Source organism: Spermophilus citellus (assembly GCF_964194105.1).
Source record: "Spermophilus citellus genome assembly, chromosome: 9".
Classification (NCBI taxonomy): domain Eukaryota; kingdom Metazoa; phylum Chordata; class Mammalia; order Rodentia; family Sciuridae; genus Spermophilus; species Spermophilus citellus.
The window spans coordinates 48,121,369-48,139,611 of NC_138191.1; the positions used below are offsets into that span (position 1 = coordinate 48,121,369).

At 33.1% G+C, this 18,243-nt stretch overlaps 1 pseudogene across 1 annotated transcript in view; it reads right to left on the reverse strand.

Moving 5' to 3' along the window:
* Positions 1-10,680: 10,680 nt before the first annotated feature.
* LOC308655482 (large ribosomal subunit protein uL16-like) overlaps positions 10,681-18,243 on the reverse strand; it is a 52,926-nt pseudogene continuing 45,363 nt past the window's right edge. The window contains exon 4 of the transcript in view: positions 10,681-11,274. The product of the transcript in view is annotated as a large ribosomal subunit protein uL16-like (transcript). The remainder of the gene's footprint in view (positions 11,275-18,243) is intronic.

The window sequence follows — 18,243 nt, forward strand, 5'->3', positions numbered from 1 at the left end:
CCTAAATATCCCTCAATGCCTCTAGCCATTTGCTTTTATATCCTAGATATCTCTAAAGGGTTCCCTCACTCAAAACACAATATGATGAAAACAATTTTTGGAAGGAGCAAAACCAAATATGCCAATGTCATATCCAAGCAAATAAAAGGGAAAGGGAAATGAACCTGAAAAGTAGTAGCCATAAGCCAAGATAAGTAGCCATTTGTTATTCTTATGGCATATAGAACTTTTATGAATATGACCCCAGATACTAGCTTGCCAAATTGCTTGGACAAGAGACATGATAATGATGAAAAGCGTTGAATCTAAAAATGTTAACCACTTTGACAGAAATCCTCCAGAGACACATAAAAAAAAGAAACAAATGCTTTTGAGGGCATGAGTTACAAAAAACCATCAATTTTTATAGTGCAAATTCAAGATTTATTCTTTAAAGTATTAGAATTAGCTTTTGATGTTCATGTTCATGTTAATGATTACTAGTGGAATATTGATATCAGGTGTTGCTTAAAAGCATTTTTATTAGAAACATCAAAATTCCTTGGAATTGTCAATGAAAGTCAGTTTTGCTTCTACATTATATCTGGAAATTGAATTTCTAATTGAATAACCTATTAGTTTGAGGTTGTATCTAAAAATATTTGTTTTGTCTTTTTTAAGAATTTGTTTACATTTTTTATTCATGATTGGCTATCCTTTCTGACAGATTTGTAAGGTATGATATCCATATGAAAAAAACCCTTCATATTACATTAAAAATATGCACTGAAAAGTAAGCTTCAATTAATTCTATCCTCACAATTCTCCATCCTAATACCCAGGGGAAACTATAGATACCAGGTTCTAAGATATTTATATTTTTCTGTTCTCTTTAACAATATATTTAGGAAGTAATTTCATATCAGGCTTTAATAAGTCTCTTAAATTTGAAAAAGATAAATCATATATTGATCTCTCAAAAATAATGATAAAAATATGAGGACAAACATAGTTGAAAGAGATCTTCTAAATGACATGGCTTCATTAATCTATTGCTTCACTCGTTTACTGCTCATTTTAGGTTCTGCTTATCATGTAAGTGAAATGAATGCATAATTTTCCCAAAAGAAATTATTTGTATGTTTGAGGGTTTACTTAAATTATTGCTTTAGTATTTATAGTTCTAAAATTGACTGCTTCTGAGCAGAAACAATGTGAATTAACAAAGATCTGAATATGGATCACTGAATAAATGATGAACAATGCCAGAAAAAAGGAACAAACAAATAACATGGTTGATTAGAATCAGAGAGTTAGATGACCTGTGTTTATCTAGTCAAGCCACTGAAGAATGGTACCCTTTGGTAAAATGCCTAGTACAGTCTATTTTTATGGCTAACGAGATGGTACTTCTTTTTTTTTTTTTTTAAGAGAGAGTGAGAGAGGAGAGAGAAAGAGAGAATTTTTAATATTTATTTTTCAGTTCTCCGCGGACACAACATCTTTGTTGGTATGTGGTGCTGAGGATCGAACCCTGGTCGCACGCATGCCAGGCTAGCGCGCTACTGCTTGAGCCACATCCCCAGCCCCGAGATGGTACTTCTAACCACTTCACTTAATAGACTGTTCCACAATCCATCTGATTTAATTATTTGGATATTGCTTCTCTAATAGTCAGTATAACATTTTTTTCACTTAATTTTATCTGATTTCCTCTACTTTTACTCTTTCATTGCATTATTCTAGAGGACTATGACTGACAGGCTTTAATGGATGTATCTTGATGTATACCTTTAATTTGGGGCATTAAAATGATTAGGAAATTAAAAGCATACAATCATTTCTTATCTGTCTCATTAATTGCCTTAAATATCCCTATTATGATTTCACATTGGTCCCATGAGTAATGATATAAAGAAGAACTCATTATGTTATGGAAGGAAAAAAAACCCTACACATTTATTAGATTTATACCTATGGGTCAAAGTCCATTACAATGTTATCCCTGATTAATATTATTTTACTTCCCTGAGTTGCAATTATGCTTTGCATAATGGGTGATCAGGATTCAGTACAATAAAACAGTCATGGAGGTCATGGTCGAACAAGTGGAATGTGGTGAATAATAGCTCTGAGGTCTAGAGTGATATTTAATATAGACTCCATTATTTTCCTAATGTATGTATCCTTCTTTTTATCTAGAAATTAGGACATTATTAATGTTCAATGACATCATGCCCCTTTTATCAAATGAAAGTCCAAGACCTTTGCATAACATACAGAAAGAGGAGAAGCACTGGGTTTCAATGCTGTTACATAAACTTCTTGGTAATAAAAAGTTGCATTTTAATCTGATAAGAAAATAGGTCATAAATGCATACATTTCTGCAATCCTACCATGCTAACTTGTTTCTCTGATCAATAAAATACACACAGAAAATGGCCCAGAAGGACATATTCACAGTTCTTGTTTGTAACTTGGTTAGTTGGTGGTGCTACTTTAGGAACATTTTTTTCCCTTAAGGAAGCAGAAAAAGCATTTAGGGGCAAATGAGAGTCAACAGCTCTCCTTTTTTAGCCTGAGTTACTATGTTCTTAGAGAATATGTTGGAATCTCAAGATAGTAGCAATTAAAGGAACATCTGATTTAATCATTGCACATCAGATAATTTAGACATAAACTTTGTCAGGATATAATATGGCCAAAAATAAATCTAACTCTATGAGGCATAAGATAGAGGTAGATTTTCTGCAAAGACTACAAATCTCCCTACGATCTTAGGAAAAAATAAGACACTGCCTCCTGTACTTCCATCCATCTAAAGTTGTACTTATTGTCCAAATGTAGTTTTAACTGTATAGTATTTACATACTCTCCAAAAATGAAGTAATTGAGCAACTCTAGATTTAGTGACTGATGGAACAAGGAATTTATTGAACTTCTCTTTCCTATCTTGCCATCTCTCTAGAAATTTAGTTCCTATAGAATGCAACTCCACAATTAAACCCAGCTACCTAATACTCCCTTAGCAGCAAAACTGATTCCCAGCCCGTAAGTACTTTATAATTCTCTATGCTTATGGTTTAAAATTTGCTTTCTGTACTTCTTTCTAGTCTCAGACATCCTTCTAACAAATGAATTGATTGTTTGAAACCATGATGTTGCTTTTTGCCCAACTTTTACCTACTTTTAGAATATCATTTTTCATAGCTATTACCTACTATATTGGTTGACTTTAGGGATTCTTTGAATAGCCAAAATGCACCTGAACTTGCTATGTTCATTTGAATAGCTTTCACTAGAAGCCTCTGTTATGTCTCCAACACCCAGTTTCTTCTACCCTCTCTTCTACATATCTTGGCATACCTCCAGAGTAACAATGGTAATATACTACTGATATTCAGACGAAGATTAGAGTTCATCTCTTATCACACACAAAAATCTTGGAATGGGCAAAATAATAAATTAGGTGTAGGCATTAGCTAGTTTTTTTGTCACTGTGACCCAAATACCTGACAAGAACAACTTAGAGGAAGAAAATTTTACTTTTGTCTCATGATTTCAGAAGTCTCACAGAATGGTCTGTGGATGCAACTGCTCTGGTCCTAAGATGAAGCAAGACATCATGGCAGAAGTGTGTGGTAGAGAAAGGTTTCTCAGCTCATGGTAGCCAGGAAGTGGAGAAAGAAAGGAAGAATCCAGGTATAAAATATTATCTTCAAAGCAACTGTCAGTGACCTACTCCCTCTATTCAGTCCTACCTGCCTACAGTTACTACCCAATACAGGCAGTAGTCCTTCCAATTTATTAATCTACCAAGTGGATCAATTTATAGCTCTCATAATCTAATCATGTCACCTCTGAACATTGGACATTTTTATGTTGCCTAATTTGATCTTTTCAGGAGACACCTAATATACAAACGAAGGAGGGGAGTATACTATTTAACATAGTGCACACAATGGCACTCTTTTGAGAATGAGAAGAAGTAGGACAGATGTTAAACTTTCAGTATGCCTGGGAAATCAGACATAAACCAGGCAAATTGGGCTAATAATCACTCTAGCTACTATGTTCCTGGTGCTGGAATCCGGGGAATGCATTCTTTAATGCATTGGTTTATTGCTTCTCTGAATGACTACAATATATGAGGTAATTTGGTAGGCCCTCAGGCTACACAGAGATTAAGGAAGACATAAATTTTGCCTTCATGGACCTTGTAATCTAATGGTAAAGCAATTGAACAATTATATGTATGATGAAAACTGCAAAAATAAAAATTGGTAATATTCCATAGCATAAGGAGAGAAATAGCTTAATTTGTGAGGTCAGGGAGGGAAACCTGAGAGACATATTAGCGAAATCCTGAAAACAAGTGGGAGTTATAGAGGCAGAAGATGGAAGGACATGTACTTGACAAATGGAAAAATTATAAAATACTGACCAAATGGCTTTAATATTCCTCAAAGCTTAACTAAACTGTAGGCAGGCTTCTTACTGACACTAGACACCTGACTTTCCTTAGGACATTTACTTTAGAAAACTTATGCATGCAAATTCTTTTTGCATGTGTTCCTTTAACATGTAAATCCTCTCCTACCTTCTTGACAGATTTCCAAAAGACAAAAATCTTTCTGGAGGATCTAAGAGCATCACTTCTAAATGCAATGAAATAGCAGCACTAATGCCCGCTCTGTGGAAGAGTGAAAGAAAGGAAGAAACAAAGAAAAAAATTAAATAAATAGACACATGATTTATGGAATATAAAATCAAAAGGAGACACTTATACCATAATATTCATTATATCACAATATTCAGAACAAATCTAAAATGAGAGACAAAGAAGACAGACATTTTTAAGTCAGAATTGTCAATTTTAATAATCATACCATTTCTACTTGTTTTCTCATTTATTGAGCTGTTTTCTAAACTTTTCCTATGTGTATATTCTTTTATTCTTTGTTTTCATAGTTGCATAAGTGGCTCAACAGAGTAAAAGTTAATACAAAAAGCAAATGATCTCTCATGGCATCATTTTGACATAATTCCTGGTATTGTGACTCTGATTCAAATAATCAACTTCTTTTCCATACCTTCCTTTCTATTGTCTAAATATTAAGACTTAATCTCTCTTTTTTAAAAAAAATCATACATTTAATGAACATTTATTAATATCTCTAAAACTTAATCAGAGACCAAAGATTTTCTCCCCTCAACTGTAACATGTACCTCAATTAAAGAAAATAAAATATGACTGAGATTCTATGATGAGGCATATGGAACAAGGAGATTTGTATTTTAAGAGTTAAGCTGTGATTCACCTGAATAGTTATGCTGGTTTCACACTCAAGTCATAGGGAGAAAATTTTAAATACTAGAGAGAGTTAGTGTTAGTCTTTTTGTCACCATAACCAAAATGCCTGACTAGAACAAGTTTGAGGAGGAAATGTTTATTTGGGGCTCATGATTTCAGAGATCTCAGTCCGTGTTCAGCCATTGCTCTGGGCCTGAAGAGAGGCAGAGCATTATGGTGGAAGCCTGTGGCAGAGGAAAACTGCTCAGTGTATGGCAGTCAGGGAGCAGAGAGAAAGCAAGGCTATAGGGACAAAACATAAGCCCCAAAGACACACCCTCAATGACCTACTTTCCCTTGCCCTGCCCCACCTGCCTAGAGTTAACACCCAGTTGGTCTATTCAAATTATTAATCCAGAAAATAGAATAATCCATTGATCAGATTATATCCTTTATAACTAATTATATAACTATATATTATAAAACTATATATATTATATAACTATATATATATATATATATATATATATATATATAACTATACATATATAAAAGATTATATCTTTTATCACTTCATTTCTGAAGATCTGCATTATCATAGGAGTTTTTCTGAGACAGCTCATATCCAAGCTTAACATTCCACCTCTGGCCCCCCAAAACTCATAATCATCTCACTATGTAAAACACCACTAAATGCATTTTCAAGAGTCTCCATAATCTTAACAATTCTAGCATTGCCCAAAAGTCCAAATCCAAAGTGTCATCTGAGATTTAAGGCAAACTCTTTGCTGTGAGTCCTGGTACATATCAAAAGAAAGTTTCAAACATCCAATATATAATGGCAGAGTAAATTTTTTCTATTCTAAAGGGAAAAATAGTGACAGAGAACAAAGGGCTAGGATTAAAGCAAGACTACAATCCTGCTGGGCAAATAAGTACTCTGGTTACCCATCTGGCATCTAGGACACACAGCAGCAAGATGTGATCTCCAAAAGGCTTTAGCAGTCATATCCCTATAGCCTTCCCTGAGATAGCCCATATGGCCTCTCCCTTACACTGACTTTGTCCAAGGCCAGCAGCTTTCTTTGTTAGTTATTCATGTTACCATCATGTTTAATTTCTGGACTCTTCCTTCTAACTTTGGCTTCAATTTCACATCTTTATGCATCACCCTCTCAGAGACTGCTCGCAGGGTTTTTGATCCTGCTACATTTACCCTGGCCTGCCAGACCCTCCTTTTAATTCTCAGTGGAAGCTCCATTACCCCCTAATTCCAACATCCTGAAGAACCAGAACCACATGGATGATGCCAATGTATGCCACCAGCCAGAGCAATAGTTCGGCTCCCTTGGACCATGGCTTTAGGAGCCGCTGAGTGTCTGGGTGACTGAGTATGATGGAATGAGTCCTGGGGAAAAAAGTTATCTGGGTACCCCTGTGCAGGTTGCATGGTCCCAGAGCATCTTAAATGAGTTTTCACCTCTACACCTTTGAGCCAGCTATAGATGTGATCATACTGATTCCTGAAAAGCCATGAAGGCATCTTACCTATCGTTTATGTGCAAAGTACTTAGCTTCACTTAAGTGATGGTAACATCTTCAACAACCACAACTCCATTACCTCCATATTACATACGACAAACTACAAGTTTTTTAAATATTTTTCTCTCTGTTTTTTGTTCCCGAGTCTCACAATAAACCTGAAAGAAGTCCACTACAAATATTAATGCCACTTCCTGAATTTTGTCCTGCCTTGAAATTTTCTTCTCCAGACTAATTAGTTCATCACCTTTAAATTTGGTCACATATGAAATCTCAAGGCATGGGCAAAATGTAGACAAGTTATTTGCCCGAATGTAACATAAATGGCTTCTCATGCAATTCCCAATAGAGTCTGAAACCTTATGAGCACAGTCTTTACCCTCTTCATTTTTCTCAGTGATCTGAACTACCCCCAGAACCTTCCTTTAAAACTCTGCTTTCAACATTCTAAGATTTCTCTATACTTTTCTAAGCATTCCTACAAACAAGTTCTAAAGATTTCTAAATCACTTGGTCAGGTTAGTCAGATGAAGTTAGAGGCCCCAGTTCCATTACCAATTTCTGTGTTAGTCATCTTTTTATACTGTGAGCAAAATACCTGACCAGAAGAACTTAGAGGAGGAAAAGATTATTTTGGACTTGTAACTCAGAAATCTCAATTCATGGTCAGCCGACTCCATTGCCCTGGGCCTGAGGTGAGGCAAAACTTCTTTGCCAAAGGGTGGGGAAGATACGCTACTCAGCTCATGGCAACCAGAGAGCAGAAAGAGAGAGCAAGACAACAGGGACAGAATTTAAACCAAAAAGACACACCCCAGTGACTTACTTCCTTCAGTCATGCCCCACATGTCTAGAGTTAACACATAGTACATTCAAATTATTAGCCTAGCAAATGAATTAATCCACTGGTTAGTTTATAGATCTCTTAATCTACTTGGGTCATTTCTGAAGAGTCCTGCATAAATTCAGGATCTTTTGGAGGATGCTTCTTATCCAAACCATAATACCCATTTCTATAGAGACACAGACTGACTTGTTTTGTGGTAAAGCTAGGGTATTAGTATTTTTATATCATATATATTTATATCATATATATATATAGATATATAGATATATTTTTTCCATGTTCCCAGAGGAATCTAACATGTAATTATTGTTGTGAGCAACTGATTAAATGTAGATTCTATAGAGTAATTTATTCTCGTGTTTATTCATTAGGAAAACCCTTTGTAATCATCTCCTTCTGGCTGCGTAGAAGGATCTTCTGCTCTAGTCCCAATCTGGAAGATACTGAAGAGGAAAATTGAATGTTTTTCTTTCTCCATTGTGGATTTCTTCGCAGAATGGGAAAGAATTTGTATCAGTACAGCATTTAGAAGACATATCTCCAATACGTATCTGGAGTTAGTTTTCAGCTTGTTATAGCACTCTTCCTCTTCTGATGAAGGATTTGTTATCATACTCTAGCCCAGTTTATTAAAGTTCTATAAGTTAGTGGTTCAGTTTATTAATAAAGTTCCCTATAAGTTAGTTTAATAAGTCTAGTTTATTAAAGTTTTATTAGACTTCATGGCCATAGTCTCTACAAATTAATAACACACTCTGCCAACCTCATTCCAGGTAGACAGATTTTTACCATTTCAGATGGAATAAATGATTCAGGAGATTTGTGATCCTGGAACACTTGCACAAATACATTGATATTACTACTCCAATGCCATCACATAAAATTGCCTCTACTAAAGACAGTTTTGCCTAAATCAATTCATGCTCTAAATGTGAAATAGGCGAAATTTAAAAATAATTAACCAACACAATACTATTCATAACCATATTGTTATTTTTACCATTAATACTAATAATTACTACTTTTAATTTTAGTTTATTATTATTTATGTTAATTTTATCACTTAATCTTCATTATAAATTTCTGAAACATATAATTAAGCTAAATTTCAGATGATAAAATTGAGGTTTTTAAAAATTGAAATGAAACAATATCAAACCTGTCAAGTCTGAAACTATTTTAATCACAGTAAATATTAAATTAAATATTAAATTTTCACTGTAATAAATATTAATATCTACTCTTTATTGTTTATGTATTTTGTATAAGATATTCAGTAGATGATTGGCTGCTGATCCTCACATTGCAATGAATTATAAATTCATTTGTATACATACATTAAATTATGTATGTGTACATGTATGTATGTATTATTAAAAATGTATCTATACATTTATATGTATTTATATATTACAAAGTATTTGATTCACAAATAATTCACATTAATTGTCTCCTCATATTTTGGTTATAAATCTGTGCTATTTACTCCAAAATATCCTTGCAAAAAAAATGGCTTTCATAAAAGATTGTAGCAATAATAATACCAGAAAGAACAAACTATAAATTTCAGGAGAATAAATTGGCCTTTCTTATGTTCATATGTGAATACATGACCAGTGTAACTTCACTTCATACACAACCATAAGAATGAGATCTAATTAACATAAGATGTACTCCACTTATGTGTAATACGTCAAAATACACTCTACTGTCATATATATGTAAAAAGAACAAATAAAAAATGAACAATCAACAAACAAATACTATATATGCAAAAACTGAAATATAAAGCAGAATGATATAACCAGAGCAATCTGCATAAGCATAAAAGAATATAAAGGAATGAGTCAAGATAACCTTTGATACCAAGTTATTTAAAGTCTTTTACATGCCATCCTTTCAAGTACAAATAATACATATTCATCCAACAATATGAATTTCTTTCACAGTGTCATTTACTCTGTCAGGTGGTTTATATAAATAAATAGAGTACAGCTAGGCACAGTGGCAAACATCTATAATCTCAGCAATTTAGGAGGCTGTGGCAGAAGTATTACAAATTTCAGACCAGCCCAGCAATTTAGGGAGATCCTAGCTCAAATAAATAGCTCAGTGGCAGAGCACCCTTAGGTTTAAACCCTACTATGGAAAAAAGAAAAATATATACAAAATGAGTCCATCTCTCACTACATTACTCTCTTCACCATTCACATTTACTTCTGAAGTTATATATCTGTATGAATATTTTGTATTAAAAATCATAAAAATAAAAAGAAAGTTTTGATCTATTCTGCATATCTGAATTTTAATCAGCATATCTAAATTTTTTTTCTAGTATTCGGAATGAACCCAAGGTAATTATCCACTGAACCACTTCCCCAGCCCTTTTCATTTTTCATTCTTTTTATTTTGAAACTGGGTTTCACTAAATTTCTGGGGCTGGTCATAAACTTACAATCCTCCTGCCTCAGCTTCCCCAGCCACTGGGATTGTAGGCGTGCACCACACATGTCCAGCCAGAATTTTAATCTGATACTTTATAATATTTCAGGAAATTAAACTCATACAAAAGAAACATGTTTAGATTTTAGTAATTACTGTTTAGATATAAATTGAACCATAAATGAGTGAACTAAAGAGAAAAGGGTGACTTGAAGGAGATTTTTCTGCATGGTTATATGTAATTTAACGCCTGAGCCAAATCTAATCTTAAAGTACTGCATAAAATCAGAGTCAAATATACCTGTGAGATAGGAGCCTTATGAATAACCAGATCTTTCCATGCCCATAAAAAACTATCAGATTTTATACCAGAACACAAATATTAGAGAATTTTCAAAGACTTTGAACTTCTGGAGCTCAGGAGTTACTCCTTACTTTGTTATTCCCTGGCATTTTTTTTTCTTTTTCTTTTTTCCTCCTCCTCCAGATCCCCTCCTTCCCCTCCCCCTGCCTCCTCTCCCTTCTCCTTTTTTTTTTTTAATACAATACAGGAAGGGGACAACACAGTGGAAGCCTTCATGAATGCAAGGTCCAGCACTTGACCAGGGGACTACAATTGGGGATGCATTTGACCCCACAGCCATTAGGAATGAGCCATTTCTCAGCTACCAGGCGCTCAAATTCATCAGCATTAAACTTGATAAAGCCCACTTCTTTGAGATGTGGATCTTATGGCAGCCAGGGAACTTGAACTTGGCCCTGCATAGGGCCAATCATATGTCCTGTTCTGCAGCTTGGTGAGGATGGACATGATGCTTGGCCAGCGTGAACCCTGGACACTGTGCTCTGAGTTTCGCAAACCAACCATTCACCAGTCTGGAGCCTGTCAGCACCAACACAGCACAGTTTATTGTAGATGCAGATAACATGAAAAGGGTGGAGCCATACTTGGATTATGAAAGCCATCGTTGCCACAACTTATTACCATCACGTTCTTGTGGGCAGCCTCAGAGGCTTCAGAGAATAGCTGCTCATATTCGTCAGATACTGTGTGACCATAGAAACTCATCCACTTCTGCCTTTGTAGGCACAAGGTCAAAAATGCAGATCTTGGCATTAGTTCCACCTCTGCAGAAATGAGTACTGCTTGTTCTTACAATACTGGTAACCCTAATTATAAACTCCTTTTAAAGTCAATATTTTATTTAAAAATTTCTGATTTAAAAAAAAAATGTCTTTGAGGGTTGTGGATATTAGCTCAGTGGTAGAGCTACATTTTTCCTGACATGTATGAAGGCATGGCTTATGTTCCCAAGACCCCCCCGCCACACACACACATACAAATCATCTTTGCTTTACAGAACTAAGCACTCCAAATTTACCAGGTTAGAACATTTCACGTCCCAGCCCCCACAGGCATTTTCCATAGTGGGTACTTAGATGTTCAGTCGTCAATTCAATAATATATTCTTTTTATTTTATACTCAACCAATTATATATAGCAGGACCCTGAGAAAAGCACCACTGCTTTAAATTTTCCTTTTAGCATTGAGAAGTCACTGATTAGGCCCCCAATGAATAGACCCTTCCCTGAGTACCACATATATACAGATGTTCATACTCAATTCTTAAGAGTTTTCAATTGCTAGTGCCTATTTTTTATTTATTAAACTCACATACAAGCATACACTTATCTATTTAGTAATCCACACTTTTCCCACTAGAAAACTAGCTCTTTGGAGCAAAAGAGCACATCATTTGGTAGATCAGTGTGTGTAGCAACATGCCTAGATTTAGAGATGTTCAATAAAATGTCTTAAATAAGTGGCAATTTGTCACTTCTATACATATTGCCTCTGAATTCTACAAATATTAAGATAAATATGAAACAAAGATTTTAATGGTGGGCTGGGGATATCACTCAGTTTGTAGAGTGCTTGCCTCGAATGTGCAAGGCCCTGGGTTCTGCAACACCACAAAAGAAAAAAGGTTAAAGACATAAATGGGACAATAAATTGGTAAGTGCAATAAAATATTAAAAAATATATAGATATAGTAAAAACTACTGGTAAGAGTCAGGAGTAGTCATTATCATTATGGTATAAGATAATATGTGAACTTCTATTATTATTATCATTCTGCTGATCAAAAAAAAATAATCAAAGGTAAATTAAATCTGTCAAAATTTAGGAAAAATCCCAGAACTGGAAACAATGGAAAAATGTAATCAAAATAGAATAAACTGTGAAATTGATGCTTGAAAATGCAGTTGTATCAAAACTAAAGAAAGATACCACTCTCACTCCTAAGCAATAAGAAAGTAAAAGAGGATATGGCAGGACAATTGTAATCTGGTTAGAGACGTGGACGATAACCATAAACCTAACTCAGTTTCATTAAGCCCAAAGTGGGAAAAAAATAAAAACAAAAACAGAATACAAGTATTAATACTGAGAGTGCTACTACTAATTAATATAATGAAATTATTAAAATGAATATAATAGCTCATGTATATCAAGCACTGCCTACATTCTAGGGGTGTTGTAGGTATATGTATTGTTATTCATGACTGAAAACCTCTCTGAGGTAGATGCTGTTTTCATGAATATGTTACAAATAAGGAGGTTGAGATGCAACAGGTAATTTGCCTAAGATCTCAGAGGTAATAACTAGAAAAGGAAGGTTAAATCTAGGCAAACCCATTTTATTATTCCTCTCAGGTTGAATAGGTAATAAATATATATTCCACACCATTAGATTAAAATCTGATAGAAAAATAAGGGTAAAAAGACTGTAAAACATTCAGGGACTCAAATTTTTCTTTCTTTTTTTGGGGGGGGGCATTGTTTTATACTAGGGATTGAACAAAGGGGTACTTTACCACTGAACAACATCCTCAGTCCTTTTATTTATTCATTTATTTTACTTTCTTTTATTTTTGTACTGGGGATTTAACCTAGGGGCACTTTTCTACTAAGCTCATCCCCAGCCCTTTTTATTTGTATTTTGAGACAGAATCTTCCCAAGTTGCTTTGGGCCTTGCTAAATTTCTGAAATTGGCCTTGAACTTGTGATCCTCCTACCTCAACCTACTGAGTCCCTGGGATTAGAGGCATGTGCAACTGTGACTGGCTTTTTTTTAATTTTTAAAATTCTTTTTTTTTAAAGAGAGAGAGAGAGAGAGAGAGAGAGAGAGAGAGAGAGAGAGAGAGAGAATTTTAATATTTATTTTTTAGTTATTGGCGGACACAACATCTTTGTTTTTTGTATGTGGTGCTGAGGATCGAACCCGGGCCACACGCATGCCAGGCGAGCGCGCTACCGCTTGAGCCACATCCCCAGCCCTAAAATTCTTTAAAAAGAAACAAGCAATCCAATTAAAAATGGAAACACTCCTGACAGACACATCATCAATGAGATTTTAGAGAGCACGTGTGCATAGGAAAAGATGCACAGCATTATTTTACATAACATAATTTATTATGACATTGCAAGAAGAAAGCAACACTGAGATGTCACTACACACCTATTAGAGTGACAAAAAGCCTCACGTTTATAATAACAAAAGCTAGAGAGGATGCCTAGCAACAGGAACTCTCACTCATCACTGGTGTTAAGGTGGTAGTCACTTTGGAGGAGAGTTTGGCAGTCAGATGGGGAAAAAAAAAAAAAAAAAAAAAATATATATATATATATATATATATATATATATATATATATATATATACACTTTAGCTACACAGTCCATCAATTGAGCTCCCAAATATTTACTATTTGAAACATGGTCACACAAAAATCTTCACATGAATTTTTATCAGAACTTTATTGATAATTACCAAAAATTGAAATTCACAGATGCCACCCAAATAGAATTTATCCCAGATATGCAAGACTTACTCAACATTCAAAAAGAAAATAATGTAATCTATCAAACTACAGATAAAATTTTACATGATCATGTCAATAGATGCAAAGAATTTTGACAAAATTCAACACTCATTCATAATAAAACCTCATAGTAAACTTGGATAAAAGGGGAACTTCCTCAACTTCATAAGATTATATATATATATACACCTAAGATCAGGAAAAAGAAAAGACTCTCCACAGCCTGTCAACATCATATTGGAAGTTCTAGCTAATATCCTAGGTATAACATGTACAAATTGGGAGAAAGAAATAGAGCTAACTTTATTCAGAGATGCCATGGTTTTACATTTAGAAAATGCAGAATAATTAACAAAAATAACAAATCCCAGCAACTAATAAATAGTTATAATAAGACTGCAAGACACATGAGTAATATAGAAGAGTTAACCACTTTCTCATATGTCAGCAATAAATAAGTAAGAGGAATTTGGAAATAAAAACACAATACTATTTATATTAGCACATCCTATAAAATTCTTTTGTTTAAATCTAATGAAATATGCACAAATAAATATGAGGATAAATCTAATGAAATATGCACAAATAAATATGAGGAAAATCATAAAACTTTAATGAAATCAATCAAAGAAGAACTAAATAGGAAAATATTCCATGCTCATGAATATAGAAATTCAATATTGTCAAAATGTCAGTTCTTCCCAATTAGATTCATAGATTCAATGCAATCCCAATGAAAATTTCAGCAAGTTATCTTGTAGATATTGATAAACTGATTCTAAAGTTTAAATGGAGAGTTAAAACAGCATAATAACTACACAATAGTAATGAAAAGAATAACATTAAAAGACTGACACCATCTGATTTCAAGACACAGTATAAATTTATAGTAGTCAAGTCACTGTAGTATTGCCAAAGAACAGACAAACAGATCCAAAATTTTCTGTTAAAATTGAGAGTCCAAAAGTAGACTCACAAAAATAAAGTCAACTTATTTTTAGCAAAAAGGACAAAGGCAATACAAAAGAAAAAAAAAGGTCTTTTCCATAAATGGTGTTGAATTATTAATATTAAAAAAAAGCTTTGTGCAGAACTTACACCCTAAAAAAATTAACTTATAATTGATCACATTTAAAATAACAATTCTAAAACTCTAAAATTCCCGAAAACTAACATGGAATAAAAAGCTGGAAGACCTTGTGTTTGTCAATTACTCTCCAGATAAACACCAAAAGCATAATGCCTAAAAGAAACAACTTATAAGATGGAGAACACTAAAATTAAAAATGTTTGTTCTGTGAAAGACATCATCAACAGAATCAAAAGACAAGCCACAGACTGGGAGAAAAATGTGTGTAAATACGTGTATAATACAGGAATGTTAACCATAATGTAGAGAGAACTTTAAATATCAGCACTCAGAAACAAACGTCTAATTAAAAAAATAAGCCAAAGACTAGCAGACACCTCACAAAATAAGATACACAGAGGAAAGAAAATAGCATGAGGAGATTCTCCACTGCATATGTCAGGGAAGTGCAAGTTAACGGAAGAAAAAGACACTACTACATAACTGTTACAATGGCTGAAATTTAAAACACTGACAACAACAAATGCTGGCAAGGATGTTGAATAATAGGAATTTTCATTTATTGCTCATAATGTAGCACAGCCTAGGAAGATAAATTAGCAGTTTCTTACAAAACTAAACATTCTCTTACCATACAATCCACCATATTCCAGAGTATTTATCCAAAGGAGTACTTATATGTAGTATAACCGTATCAGAATTCATAAACTGAATTGCTTTCAGTAGCAATTTTTTTCCATTAGAATACAGAGCTTGTGCATAGTTGTATTTGATTTCCGTCTTACAAACTACTCATTATGAAAGTTGCTTAAGTCAGCACATTTCTTCCAATGTTCTTGACTGAAATTTATATATTTGAAGTACAAATAGATTCTGATCCTTTTCAGCATTTGTACTTCAAATATATAAATTCTGATAGGGGTATACTACATATAAGTGCACAAACACCCTCACACAGGTAACAGTTTGTAATGTTTTATTTGTAATTTGTAACAGTTTTATTCATAATAATTATAAAAACTTGGAAGTAATCACAGTATCCTTTAGTAGACAAATAAAAAAGCTGATAATTCAAATAATAAATATTATTCAATAGTAAAAAAGAAATGTTTTTCTCTTCTTAAAATTCATTCTATTTACTAATCTTCATCCTGGTATCTGATTTCTGGTGAACTCCAACACATAGCAACATTCAATTTTTATCCCAAACGTATAATTTTGACTTATAGCTTTACTCTGAGGTAAAAAGTTTACACTGTTTACTATTTCACTCTTTTTTCCCCATTTATGTTCCAAAGTTCTAATATAACCATGAAATTTGGGATCTTACCCTTTCTCATTCTGATTTTCTTTTCCCGAATGATCACTCTGATGTTACTATACAATTTGAATTCATTTAATGTTTGGTTTTCTGTATGACTCACTATGTCTTTGAAATGTGCGAACATATTTACTATCCATGAGATTATTAAAGTCATCAGAATATATGACACTGAAGAGAGAATAACAGATTGGAAAAAAGTAAGAGAGAGGCACACACAGATAATAGAAATCATGAGAAAGTAAATTAAGGCTTGAATACTGGAGAATTTCAATTTTTAGAAAATAGAATGAGAAATAAAAGAAAGAAACTAGTTGTTATCATTTGCAAAATAAAAGCCTCAGACTAATTTTCTATCTAAAGCATTATCAATCCTCAGCACCTCCCCCCACACACAAATAGCTAAGTGGAAAAGCTAATCTGACAAATCAAAAGCCTGATTTAAACATTGCACAAAGTGCGCATGTATTAAAATAGCATATGGTACTTCGTTATGTACAATTTTGTATCTTTATTCCTTTGCTAAAACATAAATTAGTTTTTAAAAATTTTGAAAGCCAACATCAAACTTCCAGAAGTTATGAGTGAATGTATGCAATATGTATGTGGCTGTACAAAACTATAATCTAAGGAAAATTGTACTCTCTGAAATTTTACAAGATTTTTTTAACTCAATATTATGTAGTTTGTAAAAGGAAAGTGAACGGCAAACATTTAGATCTGAGAAAAGGAAAAGATTTTGCTTTTATAATTAAAAATTGGCATTCTCTAGTATTCTTAAATGAATAAAATAATACTAAAATATTTATTAATTTAAATTTTATTAATAAATCATAATCTTTTTTCATCATCTATTCTTTCACAATCCACATTTATGGTCATTGTGAATTCCCATTTATTTGTCTATTTTATTAATAGCACACTACATTTTAACCTTCAGAAAAAAAAAATGACATTCAGATTGTTATTCTCATAGATGTCTTTAAATCTAACTTACTTTTTGTGTATTAAATTGTATGTTTTCCCTGATTTCTTCTTTGCTGATCATATTTCTTGAGTAATGCACCCTGTTCAATTTTGCATTTATTCGGAGAAATAATTTTGAAATACTAGTATTAGAGGTTATTATTTTAAATATCATTACCAGAGTCAAAATAAGGTCCTCTTCAATTCTATTGTCTATTTACTTTGTTTAAATATTGACTAAGAATGGCAGGAGTCAATAAATTTGTACTATATTCTGAAAAAAAATAGTGTGTCCTCTTTTTTCTGAATACTTCCCAAATCTCTTTTCTACTTTTACCTTACTATTTTAACTAATTTATGTATTTAATTTATGTATTTTATTTTTAATTGTTTCCTATAGAAAATTCCACCTCTTCCACTAGAACATAAGCTCTATGAAAACAGGAGAACAGTTTTGTTTCCTACTATTAGAGTTAGGAGACTAGAGATCAGCTTGATTTAAGCATTTTATAAATATCTTTAATAAATGAAATTTTTCTGCTGTATGTTTAAAAATAGTTATACAATAAATTCATTTTTCTTTTTTATGGAGAAATCTGTATTACCCTCATGGACATTTTCCAAATTCAATTAATGTTGAACAATAGGTTTTGGCAGGAAAGACTGTGAATAATAATCTTATTCATAAAACTCATATATACAACACATTAATTTGGATTTGTGAGAAGTAATTTTCCAATGTAAATTTAATTTACATAAAGTTTAAGAAAATAAGAACACTTGGAATTGTAACAATACAAAAGTTATTTGCATAAGTAGAATCACCCTCTCAATCCCAAATAAGTTTTCATTAATGGGTTACCACAATTGAAAT